The sequence below is a fragment of the Sminthopsis crassicaudata genome, chromosome 2 (assembly GCF_048593235.1).
Source record: "Sminthopsis crassicaudata isolate SCR6 chromosome 2, ASM4859323v1, whole genome shotgun sequence".
In the NCBI taxonomy this organism is placed as follows: domain Eukaryota; kingdom Metazoa; phylum Chordata; class Mammalia; order Dasyuromorphia; family Dasyuridae; genus Sminthopsis; species Sminthopsis crassicaudata.
The window spans coordinates 633,181,765-633,204,950 of NC_133618.1; the positions used below are offsets into that span (position 1 = coordinate 633,181,765).

General features: G+C 44.4%; 1 long non-coding RNA gene across 1 annotated transcript in view; it reads right to left on the reverse strand.

The window, feature by feature from the left end:
- Positions 1-22,927, reverse strand: part of LOC141558787 (uncharacterized) — a 354,651-nt gene extending 331,724 nt beyond the window's left edge. Inside the window, exon 1 of the long non-coding RNA XR_012487143.1 lies at positions 22,409-22,927. This is a non-coding gene — a long non-coding RNA (uncharacterized LOC141558787). The remainder of the gene's footprint in view (positions 1-22,408) is intronic.
- Positions 22,928-23,186: the final 259 nt, after the last annotated feature.

The window sequence follows — 23,186 nt, forward strand, 5'->3', positions numbered from 1 at the left end:
CTCTGCAGAGTCATTGCCATGGCAGAGAAGAAATAATTATCCATAGAGAGGTTTGCTGCTTAGAGATGCCCATCTGTATCAAGAGTGCCAGGCTTTCCCTGGCCTCTGAAGGGACCAAGGGCAATGCCACCTGGTGTTCTGCTCTTTCAACCCTCCTCTTTGTCACTGGCTGCCCCAAGACTAGGCATCAAAGATCCAAGGACAATAGAAGGGATATAAGACTAAGAATTGGGAGTGGGGGTCCCTCCTGGGTTTTAGTCTCAGCTATGAGACTGCCTTACAACATGGTCTCTGGAAAATCCCTCCCTCTATGGGTTTCTTTCTTACCCAATTGTACCTTTGTCAGGAGGCCTTTCAAGTGCTCCCCCCACCCCATCCACGATTGTATACATTTTGTACATGTGTATACATACATTGCTGGGGCAGCTAAGTGGTACAGGAAGATGAATTTTCCTGAATTCAAATGTACCCTCAAACAGCAGTATTTGAACCTGGACAAATCACTTCACTCTGTGTGCCTCCATTTCCTTATCTGTAAAATGAGCTGGAGAAGAAAATGGCAAACCACTCCATATCTCTGCCAAGAAAACCCCAGTTACAAAAAAATCAAACACAACTGAAAATGAATGAACCCACAGCAAAATGTATACGTCTCCTCCATTATAATATAAGCTCCTTAGAGCAGGGACTGTTAAGCTTTTTTCCCCCTCTTCAAGCTGCACAGTGGCTAGCATACAGTAGGTGCTTAATAAATGTTTGTCCATCAAATCATTCTAAGGGTCCTCTTTTTTAATTTTTATTTTCCCCAGTTATATATAAGAATCACATTTTTTGTTATACATGTACATTCATTTTTGGACCTATCCTTATGAATAATGTTGGAATCCGAACAAAAGGGAAAATCCACAAGAGAGAAAAAAACAAAAGAAAAAAGAAAGTGAACATAGAATATGTTGATTTACATTCCATCTCCATAGTTCTCTCTCTGGATGTGGATAGCATTTTCCAACCAAAGTTTTTGGGATTGCCTTGAATCAGTGAACCACTGAGAAGAACCAAGTCTGTCATAGTTGATCATCGCACAATCCTGCTATTGCTGTATACAATGTTTTCCTGGTTCTGCTTGTTTTGCTCAACATCAGTTCATGTAACTCTTTCCAGGCTTTTCTAAAATCATCCTGTTCATCATTTTTATACACTAATAATAGTCTAATACTTTCATATCCTATAACTTTTTCAGTCATTCTCCAATTGATGGGGATCTACTCTTTTCTAATTCTTTGCCATCACAAAAGTAGCTGCTACATTTTTGCTCACATGGGTCTCTAAAGGCCCTCTTCCTGCCAAACCTGTCCTTGACAAGAGAAGTAGTGAGATCATGTCAGTGTTCAACATCTCCTTTGTGCCCTGAATCTTTCCTCCTTTCCAGCAACACCTTTCTATCAAGCAGGTCCCTAAAAGGGGCTCTCCAGCTGCTCCCAACCTTCCTTACAGGGAGATATTTTCCTGGCAAATGCTTCACACACACACACACACACACACACACACACCAAGGATGGGAGCAGGGGGAGGGCAGATAAGTAACAGATTATCCTAGAAAGGGATGAAATATTCACAGGGATTTGAAGGCCCTGTGACAGAGGAGAGCAAAGGTAACTTTAAGCAGGGTAACCATCCCTTTCATTCACAGTGCATCCAACAGGTGGCTTCATGTTCTACCAACAACTAAGGCAGGATTTCAATTCCAGGCGAGGAAACAGAAAGAGCAGACATAGGTGATCAGATATTGGGGGGCATCAGTCTGAATTCAATATTCTTTGTAAGGCATCCATTATTGAATGTCATAGTTAAGAGATAAAACCATGTGTCCAAGGGTTACCCTAAGACTTCAGTAAAGTACCTGAGAACATAAAATGTCAGAATTGAAAAAGACTTTGAAACACAGAATATGGAACAGAAGACCTGGAAAAGACCTTACAATTTAGAGTCTAGAATGTTTGAGCTAGCAGAGACTTTAGAACATAGAACAAAAAAGGTCAAATCTGGAGTGAACTTAGAGCATAGAATGCCAGAGTTATAAGGGACCTTAGAAATTTGAATAACATATGAGAATTGGAAGGGACCTTGGAACATAAGGGACAGATCTCATACATCTCTCACACATGATGATAATCATCGTGTCTTCTCCAAAGTCAATGAAGTAATATTTACCAGTTCCTTCCATCAATCTTTGTATGTGTGTACCACTTGGTTTCCATTTCATTTGTTTATCTGGTTACTCTCCAGTTTACCAATGAATGATCCATGATACCCAGAAATAAAGGCAATACTCTCAATGTGTCCTCAACATTGCAGAGAACATTAGGACTCCCTTTCCTTTGTCCTGCACCCTTTGCTTCTCACAGTTTAGCTTAGTATCATATTGACTTTCTTGGTGTCCATATTAGGAAGCTTACATTTTACTTGGAAGAAGCAACTTACACAGACAAATAAATTTATAAACACACACACACACACACACACACACACACACACACACACACACTGTTGATTCATACTAAGCTTGGATTCCACTAAAAGTCAAGATCTTTTGCACACCAACAGCTATGCAGCCATGCCCACTCCCCAGTTATAATGTATATATGAAATTAATATTTAAACCAAGGTTAGAATTTTAAATTCCTCTTTAATGAATTTTTTCTGTGACTTGCTCAAGGTTATATCATGAACCATTGGCAAACCCTGAACTTGATCTCACATCCCTCCAACCTTCTAGGTCTTTGTATGGCTCTGATTACTCTCATATACACAAAGCAACCCCACCCACACCCACTGCCAAATATTATTACACAGAGGCCCTCCTGGGCCTGCTTTGAATCCTTTGCAAAGGACATATTTGTAATTAACTCCATTTTCATAGTCTTGCAGCTCTCACAGCTTCATTGGCTCCCCACTGCCAACTTCATCAAAACTCTCTTTTTTTGGCATTCAAAATCCTATGAATTTCACCTCCTCTTTCATCTACCTTCTAAACCTCATCAGCCAGGCTCCCCAACACTGACCCTCAAATACAGCCAAGCCATTCACTGTACTATTCCCAACACACTGGATCCTCTCCCTCCTCTGTACCTTTGCTCAAGACAAGAGCTCAAAGTCTTTCCAAAACCCAAAGCTTCAAGAGCCACCTCAAGTCCCATTCACCTCCAGGAAGTCTTTGACAAACATGGCGGCCCAAAGGAACATATCCCTCCTCTGAACGCCTAAAATATGTACAATTGATACCACACACAATGACTTCTACTATCCATCTCAATGACCCTATTACTTTATATACTTTCTCATAGATTTCCTAAATGTTTCATGGAGATAATTTAGTTTTTTCCCAACAAAACTAGATGCTCTCATTCATATTTCATAAGGCTTTACGGTTTGTCCAAAGCATTCCTTAGAACAATCCTGGCCAAGATAGCTTTATTTACACGTTAAAGATAGGGGGGAAAGGACTACATTCAACTCAAGCTCACAAATAAATCTATAAACATACATACAAATATACACATGTGTATACACACATGTACACATATGTGCATGTGTATTATACATGTGGGTTTCTGTAGAGATATAGATTAGACAAAGGTATGTATGTATGTATGTATAGATATAGACAATAGATGCAGATATGGCATAGGTGATAAAGAGCTGGCCTTATAGTCACAAAGACAAGTTCAAGACACCCTTGGCTGGGTGATTCTGGGCAAGTGTCTTAACTTCTCAGTGCTCTAGAGTCTAGACAACAATCTCTTCCTCTCCTCTCTTTTCCCTTTCCTCTTATCCTTTCCTTCCCTTTCCCTTCTTTTTCCTTCCTTCCTATAAGTTGCAGAGATGGTGGTATATGGTGGGGGAATTTCTGCACCTGGAATTTTCCTGTACCAAGAACAAGCCATGTCCATCTCTAGCCCTAAATATAAAGTCGTTTGAAAGGTACAGGAATCTCTTGGTGAGGGCCTCAGGGATTCGTAAGATAGGCCTTAAAGGGAAAGAGATAAAAAAAAACTTGTTTCAGGCTCCAGAAAAATCAAAGAATTGCTCCCTGTCTCCTGCCCCACACGGATTTCTTCTGAAAGTCTTTGGCCAGATTTTCTGGTGATGAATAAATAACTAGAATCAGCATCTTTCCCCTCCAGGCTCAACTGGGCTGATAGGGTGCTGGATGGAGCCTCTCCTGATCAATAATGGAAGAGTTATCATTACCTGAAATAATCAATCGCTAATTGCCAAATGCCAAGCAATTTATCTAAGGAGAATTATGTGTGGCCAGCTGGTGATATTGTGGGACTGAGGGCCCTCCCCAAGCCCTAGCCTGAGGGGAAGGGTGGCTAAAATGCGGTGAGGCACCTCAGGAAAAAGCCATTCATAATCACTGAGCCTTTGCAAGGAGATGGCCTTAGCTTGTCCCACAATCCCCCAGGCGCCCACTACCCAGCCTGGGAAGGCAGCTCCAATCACACAACAGAAGAAATCTCCATTCAGGGTTCTGGAAGGCTCACCTCGGGGTGCAAGTGATGTCTTTAACAGGAGTTTGGAATCAGACCCTGAATCTGAGACTACTTCTTCACAAGATGCTGTGACCAAACACAGACATTACTGGGTGATGGCCAATGTCCTGACCATGAGTCCATCTGAACATGGCTGCACTAAGACCACTCCCTCATCCCTCATTCCTGTGTCCTAGATCCTTTCTGGAACAATCCCATTCTTCCCTCCTACTCTGATCCAGCTCTTCCTTTAGCTCATACCCCACTGTGACCTTACTAGCTTATTCCAGCATCCTCTTTTTCTATCCTAGTTTCTTTTCTCCAGTCCCTTCCTGTACCATTCATCTCTTCTCCTCTCCATGGATCTTCATCTAGCTTAATCCCTCCCACACTATCCCATCTCCTTCTATCTCATTCCCCCTTTATCTACATCCATACCTGATCAATTGATGGGACTAATGAATGAGATGGCCTACAGCCCCTGCCTTTCCTTCCCTAATTCCCCACATTATCCTAGGAATGGTCAGGTGATTCTGGGCAGTCCTCTTCTTTAACCCTAAGCTTCCTTATCCAAAATGTTTCATATTATACCTTTAGGGATGCATCAACAGGAGCACCATCTACACAAAGAGACAGATCTCAGTGGGCTCCTTAACTCCTAGAGAGTCAATGAATCTCTTGAATTAAGCTAATCTGGTCCTGGGGCAATAGACACATCACTAGCCCTGCCAATAAACATTCTCTCTGACTTTATCTGAGTTTGCAGCTCTGTCTGTGTCTCTGACTGTCTCTGTCTCACTTGGTCTCTGCCTTTCTCTGTGTCTGTCTTATTGTCTGTCAATCTGTCCAAGTCTCTGTGTGTGTGTCTTTGCCTCTCTCTCTGTCTCTAGGTATCTATCTCTGTTTATCTCTGTCTATCTCTGACTCTGTCCTTTTATTTGTCCGTTTCTATGTACGTGTGTCTCTGTTCCTGTATCTGTCTGCCTCTGCTTGTCTGTGTCTATTTATGTCTATGTATTTCTGTCTCTCTTTGTGTTTTTGTCTGTCTGTCTCTGCGTGTCTGTCTGTGTATCTCTGTGTATCTGACTCTGTCTCTCTATTTGTGTATGTGTCTTTGTCTCTATTTCTCTGTCTCTGTATACATGTATCTGTCTCTGTCTTGTGTCTGTGTGTCTCTGTCTCTCTTTGTATCTCTATCTCTGTCTGTGTGTCTGTACATCTCTGTGTATCTCTGACTCTGTCTCTCTATTTGTCTGTCTGTGTGTGTCTCTATTTCTCTGTCCCTGTTTCTGTCTGTCTCTTTGTCTGTATCTGTCTGTCTGTCTGTCTCTCTCCCTCTCTCTCTCTTTTCCATCCACAACCTTACTGCAATAAGACATGAGAGGGAACTTCACAGGAGTCTGGAGACCAGGGAAGCATGAAATCATAGACTCCTAACGCCAGAAGGGACTGTGTCTCCCAGCAGGTAAATGATGAAAACAAGTGACTCCTTGAAAGCATCTTTGGGTGTAGACTTCACAATTCTTGTTTTCTGCATCCAGAGTGTGATCTCTCTGGGGGATCAAATTCTTTCAGGAAAAAGGTCAGAGAATGATGGAATTCACTAAGTAAGTAATCTTCCCTACCTCAGGCGCACAACATGGCAGAGACGATTTCCTCATCTGTAAAATGGGCCTAATAATGTTTGTGCCATATATCTCACAAGGCTATGAGGAAAACTCAAGAGTGCCCAGGAATAGGAATTATTATACCTGACCCAAAGCCATATTTTGTCTCCCCAACAGACTACAGGTCCCCTGAGAGTGATGACCATACCTCATGCACACTCCTTGATCAGCCTGTGACTCCCCAAGACCAAGGATCATAGCTCATCCCTACTCTGTCTTTCCCCAAAAGTTTATACAGTGGACACAGAGACCGAAGTAAGGACTCCTGGACAGACAGACTAAATATGAAGACCAAAAAAAATGAGGGCTATTGCCAACCTCCTCTCTGTCTCTTCTCAGTGGGCTGGTGGGAAGCTTGGCTCACTGCTGATGAAGACCTGAGATGTCATAATTTCTCCTTTCATCTACTTCCTCTTCCTTCCCTTCTCTATTCCCCTTTTTCCTTCCCCTTCCGTCTTTGCTTTCCCTCCCTTCATCTCCTTTTCTCCTCTTTCCCTGCCTTCTTCCCTGCTCACCTTCCCCACCACGGCTGCAGGAGATTTGCCAAAGTTTTCTTGCTCATGCATGAAGCTGGATGCTCACTGCCTCCTCTCCCTCCTCTTTGACATTCCCACATGCCCCTAGCCAGGAACTGAGAATTTCTCACAGTGACAGCTTTTTTCTGCCAAGTAGAATAAGAATGCCATGTTGTAGGAGGTGATCCAGGGTCCCCAAGCGCATTTCAGATGGCAAGTTCTTTTCTCCCCATCCTGCATGTGGAGACTCAATTTGAAGGGAACGACACATGGTATGCTGGAAAGATTACCAATTAGAATAGGAGTCCAGAGCCCTCTGCTGCCATCTTGGTTCCCTTGACAATTGGCCTGTGACCTTAGCGAAGCAATTTCATCTCTCTGGATCTTAGTTTTTTGCCTATTAAATGGGTTTAATGACATCTACCATACCCATCTTATAGATTGCTAGGAGCACTAAATGAGAAGATGGGTGCAAGATTACACAATAAAGTATAAAACAAATTAGTATGTTAATAGGAATATAAGTATTGGGGATCTGGCCTCAGGTTCTGGCAATCAAAGAAGAAAGCTCAGGCAATCCCAACTCCTGAGTCCTGATCACCAGGCTTCACTGCCATGCTGCCCTAGAGCCATGCACTGGATGAGTGCCAAGCTTACTGCCAAATGGTTCCCCTGATCCATGTTCCTCAGTGCTGCTTTTCAAAGACATTGTATTTACATGCTGTTTCAAAATCTTTTTCTCCTAAAAAAAATAAAATAAGAAATAAATCCACCACAGGCATCTCATGCCTATGCTGAGAGTTATTCCCCATTAGGGTCATGATATTGTGATTCCCTTTAATCCCATGTCCTCTTTCCCTCCAGCACAGTCCTGGTGGTCTGGATAAGGGAGATCGCCTCCCTTAAAAATAGGCTTAATATCTCCCCAAGCAGAGTAGGTAAGGCAAGGACTATGTCTCCTTATCACAGAATCACCAAGTTGAAAGAAATCTCAAAGACCGTCTAGACCAATCCCTATCCGCTCAAGCATGCCCTCTACTAGGCCCTCAAAGGGTGGATGACCATACAGCTTTGCTCAAAGGTGATAGATAGAGACCTCCAGAGGTCCCTGTTCGTCCCTGGACAGCTCCAACTGCTGGCAAGTTTTTCTCTTTGGCTTTTGGCAATTTTCACCCACTGCTTCTACGGAACAAGTCTAATCAGACATGGAGTTCCCTCTGGACAGGTATTGGGTCTTCCTCCCTCAGACTAAAAAAATTCCTAAAAATACTCTCTTCCTCTCCATCATATTGAGCATTTTCTGGGTTGCCAAGTCTAAACCAAGGATCCTTAACCTTTTTTATATCACGGACCCCTTTGAAGTCTAATAGTTTCTGGCTGTAGTTTCAGAATACTTTTAAATTCATAAAATATAATACACAAGAATACAAAGAAAGCCAGTTACATTGCAATAGTTATAGAAATATTTGTTGATTTTTTTTAGTTCCCTGGTTAAGAACCTTTAGCCTAGAAGAAGCAAAGAAATGAAATCAGCTCTGTCCCAACTTGGGAGAGAAAATTCACCGGAGAATGCTGAACGGAGGCCAAGAAATCAAGAGCTATAAATTACCTGAGATTCTGGATTCAAACAACCCCAAGTGATGTGGGAGGGTTGTTGTTGCTGCTGCTGTTGTTGTTGTTGTCAGGCGCTAACAGCATGCTCTAGTAGATACAGGCAGCTAGGGAAGGCAGCAAATAAATGCGGCACTTGAGGTAGGAAGCTGTTGTTCAGTCGTTGTGGCTCTCTGTGACCCCGTTTGGGGTTTTCTTGGCAAAGATACAGGAGTGGTTTCAGCATTTCCTTCTCTAGCTCATTTTACAGAGGAGGAAATTGAGGCAAACAGGGTGAAGTGATTTGCCCAGCGACATAAATTTAATATCTGAGAATGGATTTGAAATCAGGGCTTGCTGACTTGAGACCAAAGGTGCTATCTATAGACAGCTGGAAAGATCTGAGTTCAAGTCCAGCCTCAGACACTTACTCAGTATGGAAGTTGGGCAAATTATTTAATCTTATAAATAATGATGACAATAGCAACTATTCGTCAGGGTTATTGTGAGGATCCAATGAGATAACTTGTGTAAAGTGATTTGCAAACCTTAAAAAGCACTATAAAAACTATTATTATGTGAACATTGGAATCAGAAAACTTGTATTCACATTCAAGGTCTGCTTCTTCCTGTTGGGTGATCTTGAACAAGTCATTTTCCCTCATATCTTCACTTCTTCCTCTGCAGGGTAAGTTAAATGGCCAGCTCTATTTCCTATGATGCTATCAATCGATTAACAAAAATATATTAAGCTCCTAATGTGTATAAGACACTATACTGAAGTCACAAAGGCAAATTCCTGTTCCTAAGGAGGGGATTAAGGGAGATAAATATATAAAGAAATATAAACTAAATCTATATAAACTAAAATTGAGGAACAGGACCCTGATCATTGTAGAGGGGGGTACCTGAGCATTTTTAAAAGAAAAGAGATTCTGAGAGACTCATGATGGAAAATGCCAGCCACATCTAGAGAAAGAACTATGGAGTCTGAATGCAGAGAGAAGCATACAATTTTCACTCTTTGTTATTTCTTCTTTCTCATGGTTTTCCCCTTTTATTCTGATTCTTTTTTTTCACAACAATGACTAAGGAAATATGTTTAATATAATTATATATGGGTAACCAGATTGCTTGCTGTCTTGGGGGGAGAACAGAGAGGGAGGGAGAAAAACTGGAAATCAAAATCTAATTAAGGTAAATGATGAAAACTATCTTTACATGCAATTGGAAAAAATAAAGGCTATTAAGTGGGAAGGAAGGAAGGAAGGAAGGAAGAAAGGAAGGAAGGAAGGAAGGAAGGAAGGAAGGAAGGAAGGAAAGAAGAAAGAAAGAAAGAAAGAAAGAAAGAAAGAAAGAAAGAAAGAAAGAAAGAAAGAAAGAAAGAAAGAAAGAAAGAAAGAAAGAAAGAAAGAAAGAAAGAAAGAAAGAAAGAAAGAAAGAAAGAAAGAAAGAAAGAAAGAAAGAAAGAAAGAGAGAGAGAGAAGGAGGGAGGGAGAGAGAGAAAGAGAGAAAGAGAGAGAGAAAGAGAGAAGGAGGGAGGGAGAGAGAGAAAGAGACAAAGAGAGAGAGAGAGAGAGAGAGAGAGAGAGAGAGAGAGAGAGAGAGAGAGAGAGAGAGAGGAGAAGGAAAGGAGAGATCCCAAGATATGGAGCAAGGTGGAAATGTCTTCCAGGCATGAAGGAAAGCCAGATGAAAGACCCAATGCTATGACCTGGATCTCATCTCTTGACTTCTGCTCACAACTTCTTCCAATGGTGGAATTATAGCCATACCCTCTTCACTCCCATCTCTTCCATGGAGAGAGTAATTATCCTCTACCATTCCCAGAGAGAGATCTAAGACATGGCATGGTGTTTTAGAAAGGGGATCTGGTCTCAGAGTCAGCAGTTCAAATAGCAGCTCCAATATTTATATTTATTAGCTGTGAAAGCCTGGGCAAGTTTCGTAGCCAAGCCTCAGTAAAATGGAGCTAACAGTCCTGTGTTTACCCCCCCACACACACAGTGTTATTTTGAGAAATATGTTTTTTAAACCATTAAAGGGTATAGAAACCACAGCTATGATTTTCCTGTGGTCAATGGTACCTTAGTGTGTGGCAGTGCCAGCAGAGATGGGGCCAGAAGGAAAAGAATGCTGAAATCGGGCTGATCTTGATCTATTTGGATCAGCTCCAAAGGCACTCACCTTCTGTCCAGGTCTGGAGTTGGGAAAGCCTGTTGGGATATGGAGCTTGGATTCCAGTCACTCCCTTGACCACCTTGTCTGATTGGATCCCAGTCACCAGGGCTTCCTTGTGCTGCTGGGGGCAGGGAAGGGCATCAGGTGGAAAATGGATGCTTCCCTGGACCGGAGAGTTGGCCAAACTAGAAATCATCTCCAAAAGGCAAATAGGGGACTTGAGCACCAGATGCTTCCTCTTCTACATCGGGCTGGGAAATTAGGCACCAGCCCTGGCCCCCTTCTGCACCCTCCTTCCCTCATTGCAGCCATATGGTCCCCATATGTTCTGTGACAGTGGAGAGGATACCCATGACTTCCCAAAGATGTCCTCTGCTCAGCCCACAGAATACCTGTCCACCTTTCTAGATGTCACTTCTCTTTCAGACAGGAGACTATGGAACAGAAGCAAGGATCCATGGCTTTAAGTACTAATTCAGTTCCTGGCTACATATAAAACCTAGAACAAGGCCCTCTCTTGACTCCCACCCAGCTACAATTTCCTCCTCCCTAAAATGAGGGAGCTGCACTTGACCATCCCTAAGATCCCTCATAGCTCTGAAAGTCTATGTTTTGTGTCCTATATTCTATGTTCTATATTCTATTCTATATATACATATACATACACACACACATATATATATAGTCCTTTGCAGTTCTGATACTGTATTCTGTGTTCTAAAATTCTATTATCTATAAGGTTCCTTGAATCTATTACATTCTATTTCTGCATCTGAATATTCTTTATCTTTAAGATCTCCTGCAGCTTAAACATTCTATGTTTCATGTTCTAAGATCCCTTTCGTTTCCAATATTTTAAGTTCTATCTTTTAAGGTCCTCTGCAGCTCTGACATTCTATATTCTCTGTTTTAAGATCTCTTGCAGCTCTAGCATTATGTTGTAATATTCTGCCTTCTAAAGTGTCTCCTGGCTCCAACACTCTGTATTCTGACATTCAATACCCAACTCTAAATATTCTGTATTTGTGGCTCTGTCTCTCAACCTCCTCCTTTCTAAAATAAAAGGACAGGACTAGGTAGTACCTGAAGAGGCTCCCAGCTCTAAGCCCCTGGTCTAAAGCACTATCTTCATGAATGTGACAGGAGGGGGAGGGGACCATGAGGACAGTGTTCAAGGGCTTGGGGGCATCACTGGCTTCCTATTCAATGAGCCCGTGCTAGATGCCAGAGTCTGCTGGCTTTTTGAGGACTTTCCCCTTTAGAAATTCTAAACATCACCACTTTTGATTCCCATTAATTAGTTTTAGAGATGTTCTCTTGTAGTTAAATCATCCTGCAGGCTGTTCCTCATTCATGGCATTCCCATCCCCAGTACTATGCTTTATATAAAATATATACAGGCTATATACATATAATCTATATTCACATATATGTATATATACATATGTGTGTATAGATATGTTATTTTTATATTTATATATGCATGTATAGATACACATGATCTTCGTTGTCAGAACTGCTCTCTTCCTTCACTTCCACTGCTTTTCCCTCACTTCCTTCAGAACTGCCCTCTTCCTTCTTCCACTCCTCAGAACCCCTCATTTCCTTCAAAAGAAATAGCACATGGCTTCTTACAGGACGCTTTCTATGTATGAATCTCTAAGCTGTTAGCACTTCCCCTCCACTAGAAATAATTTGATATAACTCTTTATATAGATATATATGATACACACACACACACACACACACATACACACACACACACACACACACACACACACACACACACACACACACACATATATACATGATGCCCCGAAAGTCTTAGTGCACGTTCATACTTTACTTGTCCACATGTTGTATCTCCTTAGTAGAGTGTAAGATACTTGAACCCAGGCTGAGGTTGTTTCTTTTTTATCTTTGTATCCCCCATATCTAGCATAGCACTTGCATGTAGGAGGTGCTTAATAATGTTATTTAATTGACTAGAATCTTTGTGCGCCCCTCCCTTTCTCTACATAGGCTTATTTTAGCCTAGCTGTGGAAAAGGGATTTTCATCAGATCTTGGGCATCCCCATTAAAGCAAAGATAATGCTGTATTCTCTGTTGTAAGGTTCCCTCAGGATGCCGATGATAATGCTTATCATCATTATTATTATTGCTGTTGCTCTTATTAATAGTAACTTAGGATTTACACCTTGCCTACTTCCTAGAAGAATTTCGAAAAGGTAGAGGCCCAAAGTTAAACATCGTATAAAAGAAGGCAATTAATTTTTCTAAACGTGAAAAAATAGCAAAATAGAACAGAGAAATAGATGTCACTAGGCACCAGAGATGAGCTAGATACTACACCGAGGTACTGGATTTGGTTCAAAGCTTCCTGGCAGCTGGAAATGCTAACATCAATTATAGTTTTATATTTTATTTACAATTATAACTTGTATGGTGCTTTATACATTCTAACCACTTTCAATCAATCCATCCACAATCATATATTAAGTATCTACTATGCATCAGGCACCGTGCTGAGCACTGGGGATGAAAAAATAAATAAATAAAGACAGAGGAGAACATTTGTATATCCATTGCCCTCATTACACCCTAAGATGCCCCCCGTGACAAGAAGTTTGGAGTGTGCATTTTGAGACCCATTTTGAAATAGTGAAGAAACAGAGAGAAAATACATCTTTTGAATTTCTGGCTCCATCTTTCCCAGGAGACAAGAGTAAAGAATTGGGCACATCTGGATAAAATTTCTGTGAGCTTTAGGGACAGAATTAGGAGGTGGGGGGAATACAACATCGAATAAACAAAGAGAAGGAAAGTCATGTTCATTAAGCAGCAGCATCAGGACCAGAACCCAACACTCTAGATTTCTAGTCCATTTCTCAGGCTATTGATCAATTTGCTGAAATTTTAATTGACTTTCTCTATGCTCCCATTGGAGGTTTGAGAAAACAGCTTTAATCTAATGGACTGGGGCGACCTTAGTCCAAGACCTCATATTCAGGGGCAGAGAAAGGTCTCTATGGGAACCTAGATAAGCAGCCAGCAGCTGAGTGTAAGGGAAGGAAGGTCTTTCCTGATCTACCTCCTCTGGTCCCTAGCCAGGGTGAAATTTTGTGCCCACCCCCCAAAATAACCGTGCCCCCCAGCAGCACCCAACACAAAGCACCTTCTCCCATCCTCGGGAGAGGAACTTGGAAAAAAAGGAAAGAGAGACCCGTCCCTCAGGAGCATCTTCTGTGCATCTGGACTCATTAGATTGTAAGCTCCTTGAAGGCAGGGACCGTTTCATTTTCGTAGGTGTAGCCCCAGCAGTAGCACAGGGCCCGGAACATAGCAGGTGCTTCACAAATGTTTTTTCAATTGAATTGGACTAAATAAGTCTTTCGCATTCTCTCTTATTCTCACATTCCCATAACTCCGTGTGACTTAAGGCAATTTGTTTCACATTTCTGGCCTTCATCTTTCTTCTCTTTAAAGTTAGGAAACTGGATGAAATTATCTCTAAGTGTCAATACAGGGATCCAAGAGTCCCCACCCCCAGGCTCAGGGATTCAAGTCCAGCGCTTTTCCATACACCATGCTGTCTCTCAAAGGAATATGTCAGATTCGCCATGCATCAAAATGGGATATAAGTGATTCATTTTGTCCCCGGGGCCTGAAGCATCTTCTTTATGTATAAGTTGGGTTTTTTTCCTCTTCATGAGGGAACAATAACTCCCCCTATCAAACAAAACAACCCCCAAACAGAAAACCCAAATGCTACTGCCAAGAAAAGCTGTGACAAACTCATTCATAGTCTGATTTAAATAACTGATGATAACCTCTCTCTCTCTCTCTCTCTCTCTCTCTCTCTCTCTCTCTGTGTGTGTGTGTGTGTGTGTCTATCTCTCTCTCTCTCTTCCTCTTTCTGTCTCTCTTTGTCTCTCTGCCTCAGTCTCTCTGCCTCTCTCTGTCTCTTTCTATCTCTCTTTTTCTCTGTCTCTGTCTTCCTCTCTCTCATCCTCTCTGTTTCTATCTCAGTCTCTTTCTGTGTGTGTATCTGTCTCTATCTCCCTTTATTCATTCTCTCTGTCTGTCTCATACACACATACCCTCCCCGCTCTCTCTTCTCTCCCATTCTTTCTCTCTGTCTCTTTCTGTCTTAATCTCTCCATTTCTCTCTGTCTCCTTCTACTTCTCTTTGTCTCTGTCTCTGTCATCCTCTCTCTCATTCTCTCTGTCTTTCTGCCTCTCTGTTTCTGTCTGTCTCGGTCTCTTTCTGTGTGTGTATCTGAGTCTATCTCTATCTTTTTTCAATTCTCTCTGTCTCACTGTCTGTCTATCTGTCTCTCTCTCATGCACACACCCTCCCCCCTCTCTCTGTCTCCTTCCTTCCCTCCAACATTGTATACTGTCATACTAGCAGCTGACTCCTCTTCCCCTCAAAAAGATGACCCTCAAGAGATTCTCCAGGTCCCAAACCCTTTTTCCATCCAGAGGTTGAACTCAGTACCCTCTCCAGGAGGTAGAATCATGGCCCCTTTGCTATTCCTCTACATCCCCCATCATTCTAAATCCGAGAAAATAGTGAAGAAACAGAGAGAAAATACATCTTTTGAATTTCTGGCTCCATCTTTCCCAGGAGACAAGAGTAAAGAATTGGGCACATCTGGATAAAATTTCTGTGAGATTTAGGGACAGAAGTGGGGGGGGTACAACAGTAGGTGATCATCTCCCTTACAGGGCTCCAGGCTGCTTTTGAGCTCAGATTGGAGGGAGTCCTAATTTGGCTATTGCCTGTTAAGCCTGTTGGAATTCCTTAGGGATATAGGAAGGTAGGCCTGAATAGGACGCCAATAAAGTGATTGAGGAATACAGATTTTAGGGTTTTTTCCAGAACTTGAGGACAGAATACTAGTGGCTTCCAGCTTTCCCTTTCACCAAAACACCTTGGCCCTGGGTGAGATGTCCTCCAACCTCCCAGAGCAGGGTCTCAGAACTCCTGGCTCCATCACTTGAACTGGTATCAGTTCAGTGCTTAGTCAGCAGAAGTCAAGGGCACAGGGATTGCTACCTGAGGGGATTTCCTAGCACAGGCATGAATAGGGAATTAGTAGTGAGAACAGACAAGGAAAGACAGACAGAGACAGGTCAAGAATGCAAGAGAAAATATAATAGAAACCATGACAAAGAAGAGAAAAATGATGACAGGAGCAGAGATAGAGATGGAGCAAGACACAAAGAAAGAAATGGAGACAGAGAAAAATGACAGAGATGGAGAAAAAAGAAAATGGAGACAGACCAAGAAAGACAGGAAAAAATTATGACAGAGACAGAGGGAGATACTGAGAGACTTCAAAAAATGAAAGCAGAGACTAAATGAGACAGAGACAGAGAGACGGCGAAAAATGATGACAGGAGCAGAGATATAAAGAAATAGGATAAGATGCATTAATAATTAAACTCAACTAACATTTTCCAAGCCCCAATTCTGTCCCATGCCCTCTGCTAGTCATTTCAGATACTACAAAATAGAGAAAAGTGGGGATAGAGACAGGTCCAGGCAAAGCAGGAAAACACAATCGCTGGTGTCCAAGCCATCCCCAGGAGAAGATGAACCAAATGTAGCTCACCAGGTAACAGCACAGAAAAATCTCTGATTATACTCCAAGTCCTGAACAAAAACACCGGTAGATCTGCACCGATGCCATCTACCACCCTAATTCATCCCTCATTCATCACCTGTTGGTTGCAATACTTCCTGATTGGTCTTCACATTTTAAGTCTCTTCCTTTCCAACCTATCCTTCACACAGCTACCAAATTGAGGCTTCCACAACACAAGTGTGGCCATGTTACTTCCCTGCTCTAGAAGCATCAATGGCTCCCTATTACTTCCAGACTAAAATACACATTCCTTTGTCTGATTCTTAAAGTCCTTCAAATATGGTTCTAGATTAATATATGTTACTTCTCTTCACATATTCTCTGGTATATATTGGATGACTTTGCTACCTACTCTTTATGTCATCTCCCATCCATCCCACTATGTCTACCCAGTTTAGCCCCTACTCTTGAAATGAACTGCCTCTTCACTCCCCACTTCAAGATTCAAGTGAAGTGCTGCCTTCCACATGAAGATTTTCTGATTCTCCCAATTGTTAATGACCTCACCCTAGGCCATAACTTTTTAGTTGTTATTTAAAAGAAAAGAAAACTCTCTTTATCAGGCAGTACAAGTTGAGAGCCAAGTTTACTGCACTGACATTAGGTGTAGGTTTATGGGAAAGAATATTGGATTCAAAAATGACACACCTGAGTGTACATCCTGGCTCTATTTCTTGATCTTCAAAGCTGGTTATTTCTACCTCCACAGTCTCCCTCACCTTCTCTCCACCCACCCAACAATCATCCTGGTTCAATTCCTTAGCACCTCTTCTCCCAAGTACTATAAAGGCCTCCTATTTTTTGGCTGCTGTCAAAGGAGTTACTCTCAAATAGGGTTCCCTTCTCTTCTCAAATTCCTGTGGCTCACTCTTACTTCCAGGGTTAAATATAAATAGCTCTATTTGCCATTTAAAGCCATGGTCAGACTCCAACCTAACCATCTACCTTGTCACATGTTACTCTCAAAACCCTGTAGTCTGACCCACCTAGATTTGCTGTGTCTCACATACAATCTCCACCTCCCACTTCTGTGTATTTACTTAGAATGTCCTCCATCCTCATCTCCACTTCCTAGGAAGAACTTTCCTTGAAGACCAAGCCCAACAATACAGGAAATCTTTCCTGATGGTAACAGCTTCTTGGCTTTCCCCACCAAAATGATCTTGAATTACTCTGCGTATATCTTTATTTATACCATTTGCCTCCACCAGCTCCGTTATAAGGTGGATAAGTGGAAGAATTATTTCAACTCTATCACTGTATCCAGAGTGCCTAAGAGAGTGACTAGAACATGGCAAATGCTTTTTATTGATTGATTGATTAAATCCTGATCTCCCTTCCATCTCCTCAAACCCAAGCTGGGTTGATCTAAGTGTCCAATGCCTATTTGAATCCTTGCCATCCTTCAAGACCCAGCTCAAGTCCTAATCTCTTTCCTGAAGCCCTCCTCTCCGTCCTTCCCTACAGTGATCTCTTTCTCTCTACTCAACTTGTCAAATATTTATTAAATACCTACCGAGTGCAAAGCACTGTGCTAAGTCCTGGAGGAGAAGCTTAGAGGGGCTCAGTGGACGCTGCTGCGCTCTTGCCTTCAAAGAATGAGATACAAATGCAGGTACTACAAATACATAGCTTACTATCTTACATGTGGATAACTACAACATGGCAGGTAGATTAAAGAAGTAAAAAAAAGAGAGAGAGAAATAGCATTATGGGAGATCAGAGAAGATGGTTGTTACTATCTGGGCTGGCCCCATTCGGCTTTCTGGAGGAAGTGACCTTTTAGTTGTGAGTCTCCAGAAGAAGAACTGACAATGGCTTGACCGGGAAGGTTGTGTGATCAGTCAATTGGAAGATGGAAAGGTGAGTTGTAACCAGCTTTCTAAAAGCAGTTCTGTAGCTTGTCACCTACAACAGTGACATAAAACTCACATAGAAATGGGGGCCATTAAACCACACATAAGGATCCTTGCTGGTGCATGTTGATTTTAAAAAGCACGCATTAGTGTTATTGATGTTTTATTATGCTGCTAGGTGGTGCCAGTGGATAGAGCACTGGACTTGGATTCAGGAACATGCAACTTCCTGAGTTCAAATCTAGCCTTAGATCCTTACTAGCTATGTGATCCTGTGCAAGTCTGTTTGCCTCAGTTTCCTCATCTCTAAAATGAGCTGGAGGAAGAAATGACAAACCAGTATCTTTGCCAAGAAAACTCCAAATGGGGTCATGAATAGTCAGATATGAGTAAAAATGATTGAACAACAATGCTCTGTTGCATTTTTATTTGGTTAAATATTCCCAATTACATTGGTTTTAGCTATACTCAGGGGTTGGCTAGATTTGACACTTCTGTCCTATACAATCTTTTTTAGACACAGTTGTCAACACACACACACACACCACAAACACATACACAAACCCCACAAACACACACACACACACACACACACACACAAACACACACACACACTGTTCCTTCTAAACAAAGCATTGACTTCTCAAGGCAGTCCTAATCATACCCTAACCCAACAGACCCACCAGGGAAAAACCCACATACATAAACACACATATGTGTGTATATATATATACACACATACATACATATATATATATATGGATGGATAGATAGAAAGATAGATAGATAGATAGATAGATAGATAGATAGATAGATAGATAGATAGATAGATAGATAGATGATAGATAGATAGATCAAAGCACAATCCAAAGCCGTTTGTAGTCCACTATTTTAATTCTCTATACTCCCATAGCCACCAGCCTTGTTCAGGCCCCCAGAACCTCTCTTCTGGACTCTTATAATAGCTCCCAGTTGGTCTCTTTGCCTCAAGCCTCTTGCTTCTCCAATCCATCCTCCATGCAACTGCCAAATAGATATTACTGAAATACAAATCTGACTGCATCAATCTTCTTATTCAGAAAGCTCTAGGGTTAACCTCCCGCCTCTAGGATAAAAATACAAACTTTCTCTTGCCATTTGGAAAAGTTCTTCATGTGGCTCCAGCATCCGTCCCTAGGCTGGCCATCTCTCCACATTCCTTCCCTTCCCATACTCTGGGCTCCAGCCAAACTGATTTACTTGCTGTGCCACCCTCTGCACAAGAGAAATAACAACAACAATAACTAGCTTTTATATAGTGCTTTGCAGTCCGCAAAGCAATTTATAAAATTATTTCATTTTGTCTTCCTGGCAACCCTGAGAAGTAGATCTATGATTATTTTTACTTTACAAATGTGGAAACTGAGTCAAACAGGGTAAAATGACTTGGCCAGGGCCATAGCTAGTAAGTGTCTGAGGCTGGATTTGAGCTCAGGTCTTCCTGACTCTGGGCCCACATTCTATACCCTGCAAGAATGATCCCCATAGCCAGTTACTAGTGTCTCCTAAATTACTTTGAGTGTGTATGAATAGAGATGTATTTGTATATGTAAATTTGTGAATTTCCCCCACTAGAATGCAAGGTCCTTGATAGCAGGGGATGTTTCCTGTTTGTTTCTGTATCCACAGTGTCCAGTCCATGGCAAGCACCTAAAAAATGCTTGTTAGATGAATGAAACTTAACAGGGAGGGGGCAGGAACTGAGGAACGGACACTAGTAAGAGAATGAACAAGAATGGAAGCAGGAACACACGGCACATTTGACCAGATTGTGGAGAGCTGGACAGGTGTCAGATGAGATTGGGCCAATGAAGGAAGGCAGCACTGTTATGGAAGGCCTTGAATGCCAACTAGCCTGTAGCCCTTATTTCATGCACTCCTCCCTTGACCACTAGCACTGCTCTTTGAGTTTGGGGTGCCCTATGGTTGTGTGTGTAAATGTTTATCTATCCAGACTGGAGGCTCTCTGAGAACAGCCCTCTCTTCTCCAAAGCACCTTGCAAGGGGGTTAGACAGAGGGTAGAGATTATGGTTCAGGAAATACTGCCTGATTGAATGAAGGGGAAGGGAGAGAGGTCTCTTTTTCTGGGTTTTTCTTGTTCAGGGCATCTAGTACTGGAACCAGGATTACCCCCGTGCCCTCCAGCCCATACTGGCTTGAAGCCACTAGTAGAATGAGTTGGCCTGGTCTCTCCTGAGACCTTAGTTGATTGACTCAGAGAATCTGATAGTTCATTTAGGATGCTAGTCACTCTTTCCATAAAATGCTGTTGTATAGTCTTACTGAAGACCCTTACACACACACACACACATACTCATTCCCAAAGAAGAGGAAATCTATGATAATTCCACCTTTCTTTATCTTCCCCTCTTCCACAGAACAGATCTGGGTTCAAAACCTGCCTTTACACTTAGTAGCTGCATGAGCTCAGGCCAGGCCCCTTCCCATTCTGAATCTTGATCTCCCATTTGCCAAATGAGGGAGCTGAACTAGTCAAAAGCCAGCTTATAAGCATTTATGAAGGATTTATTAAGTGTCAGACACGGCTAAAGGCTGGAGATACAAAGAAAGGCAAAGGCCCAGCTCCCTGCGGTCAGGGAGCTCCCATCCTAATGGACCAGATGACCTCTAATGTACACATTCTATGAACAACTCAACCATTTGAAATCCCACAGCACAAAGGCCTGTGCAGACCGGCCTCCTGATCAGGCGACCAGCGGATCCAGGCTGTGAGCTCCCCCCTCAGTGAGGCTCCTGCAAGACCAGATCCACACCAGGAGGGAGCTGGGGAGAGCTCCAAGGGTGCAAGGCTCTGGGCTCCTTAAGCACTGAGATTGTCTCAACCTGGGGAACCCAGGAGACTCCAAACCTCAAAGCAACAGAGCCAGACACAGGAAAGGATGGGGACAGCCCCTGGTGCTCAACCAACCAGGATGTGAAGAAGCAGCAGCTGAAGGGAAAGTCTTGGGTTTGAATTCTACCTCTGAAACTTAAGAGCTGAGTATTGTTGGGTAAGTCCTTTCCTTTCCCCAAACCTCACTTCTCTCTCTCTCTCTCTCTCTCTCTCTCTCTCTCTCTCTCTCTCTCTCTCTCTCTCTCTCTCTCTCTCTCTCTCTCTCTCTCTTTCTCTCTGTCTCTGTCTCTGTCTCTCTCTCTGTCTCTGTCTCTCTCTTTCTGTCTCTCTGTCTCTCTCTGTCTCTCTGTCTCTGTCTCTCTCTGTCTCTCTCTCTCTCTCTCTCTTTCTCTCTCTCTATGTCTGTCTCTCTCTGTCTCTGTCTCTCTGTCTCTCTCTGTCTCTCTCTTTGTCTCTGTCTGTCTGTCTGTCTGTCTCTGTCTTGTCTGTCTGTCTCTGTCTCTGTCTCTGTCTCTCTCTCTCTCTCTCTCTCTCTCTCTCTCTCTCTCTCTCTCTCTCTCTCTCTCTCTCTCTCTCTCTCTCTCTCTCTCTCTCTCTCTCTCTCTCCCCTTCCCCTCCCTCCTTCCTTCCCCCTGTCTTGTCATTGGTCACTCTCATTTCCAAATCTCTCCCTTCCCCTCCCAGAGAGCCACTTTCCCTGCCTTTGATGTTCCATTCCTCCTATGTTTTCCTCACCGGCTCCTGCCAGAAGAGACGTCTTTGCAGAACCTTTAAGCCCGGAGTTCTTCTAAAGAATAACAATTTTGCAGGGCTGTGCCGGGGATGGGGGCCAGCCAGGCCGCAGAGCCTCCCACCCGACTGCTTCCCCGCCCCCCGAATCTCGGACGGGCCCATTCCTGCCGGCCGCAGGATCGCGCCCCTGGGCCCTCGGCCAGTCCGTCCTCTCTGCAACTGGACCCCACCGCAAGGAGGAGGAACGGCTTGAGAGCGGGGTGCCACTGGAAGGGGAAGGTGGACAAAGTTGATCCAACTCCCCGGGGTGCGAGCCCAAGAGCACCCGGCTGAGAGCAAGCCGTACTTGGGAGGCCACGAGCGTCCAGCCGGGGCTCCCCGAGGGGCCGAGCGCGGCCCCCGGCTCCTTTTGGCGCTGTTAGCGCGAACTGCAGCCGCGGTCGCCAGTGCCCCCCTCCTGGCACACACGCGGGTGCGCGCGCGTGCACGAACACACACACACACGCATCACACAGCCGCCCCACAGCAACACCCTTGGCTCCCAGCCCAATATACAGCGCTCAAAGACCGAGACCTTCCCCGCCCTCCAGCCCTCGGTCCTCCCAGCCCTCCATCGCCCGGCCGGGGCGCCCCAGCCGCCGGCTCCCAGCGTCCCCGACGAAGCCCAGCTCCCTCCGCCGCCGCCGCCGCCGCCGCCGCAGCGGCCCCCGCTTCCCCTCCCTCCCTCATGGCCCCGGCCTCGCCACCCCCCCCGGGACCGGCTCCGAGCTCCCGCAGACTCACCCGCTGGGCTCCGGCGTCCCCGCGCCGCCACTCCGGGACCACATCCCCGGCCCGGCTCGAGCGAGTCCTGAGGGCGAGGGCTGGCGACGAGCAGGTGCAGCTGCCGGCTGCGAGCGAGAAGCAGAGGCAGAGGCAGGCGAGCCGGCGGGAGAGGGAGGGACGGAGGGAGGGTGTGTGCGCGCCTGTGTGTGGCGCGCGCCTGTGTGTGGATGTGTGTGCGTGCGTGTGCGGGTGTGTGTGTGTGTGTGTGTGTGTGTGTGTGTGTGTGTGTGTGTGTGTGTGTGTGTGTGCGCGAATGTGTCTCCTCTCCGTCTGTATGTATTCCTTGTCGGTCTCCACGTTGCGATGCTAACAGAATAGCAAAGGCGCGCACACGGGCGCACACACGCTCACTCTCCCCAAACAAAAGGCGCCCTGCCTGGACGGGGACAGAGCCCGCGGTGCGGGGCCAGCCGCGTCCAACTTCCTCCCGCGGCCGGAGAAGCCCGGCCCGAGCCCGAGGACACAAAGCCAGCTACCGGGGCGAGCTGGCCGGTGGGGGCAGCGTCACGCCGCCGGGGCGCAGGCGGGGGCGCACGGAGCGGAGCCGCCCTGGCAGCGGCCGGGCGCGCAGCCCCAGGACTCGGCCCCCGGCGCCCTTCCTTTAGTGCCGCCGTCGGCCCGCCCGCCCGCCCGCCTGCTCTGGGAGCCCTGGGCCGGGGCCACTCCTCTCACATGTCCAGGGCCGCCCACAGCCGTTCTCCCGGACCCGCCTGAGCTAGGGGAGGTGGGCTCCCTT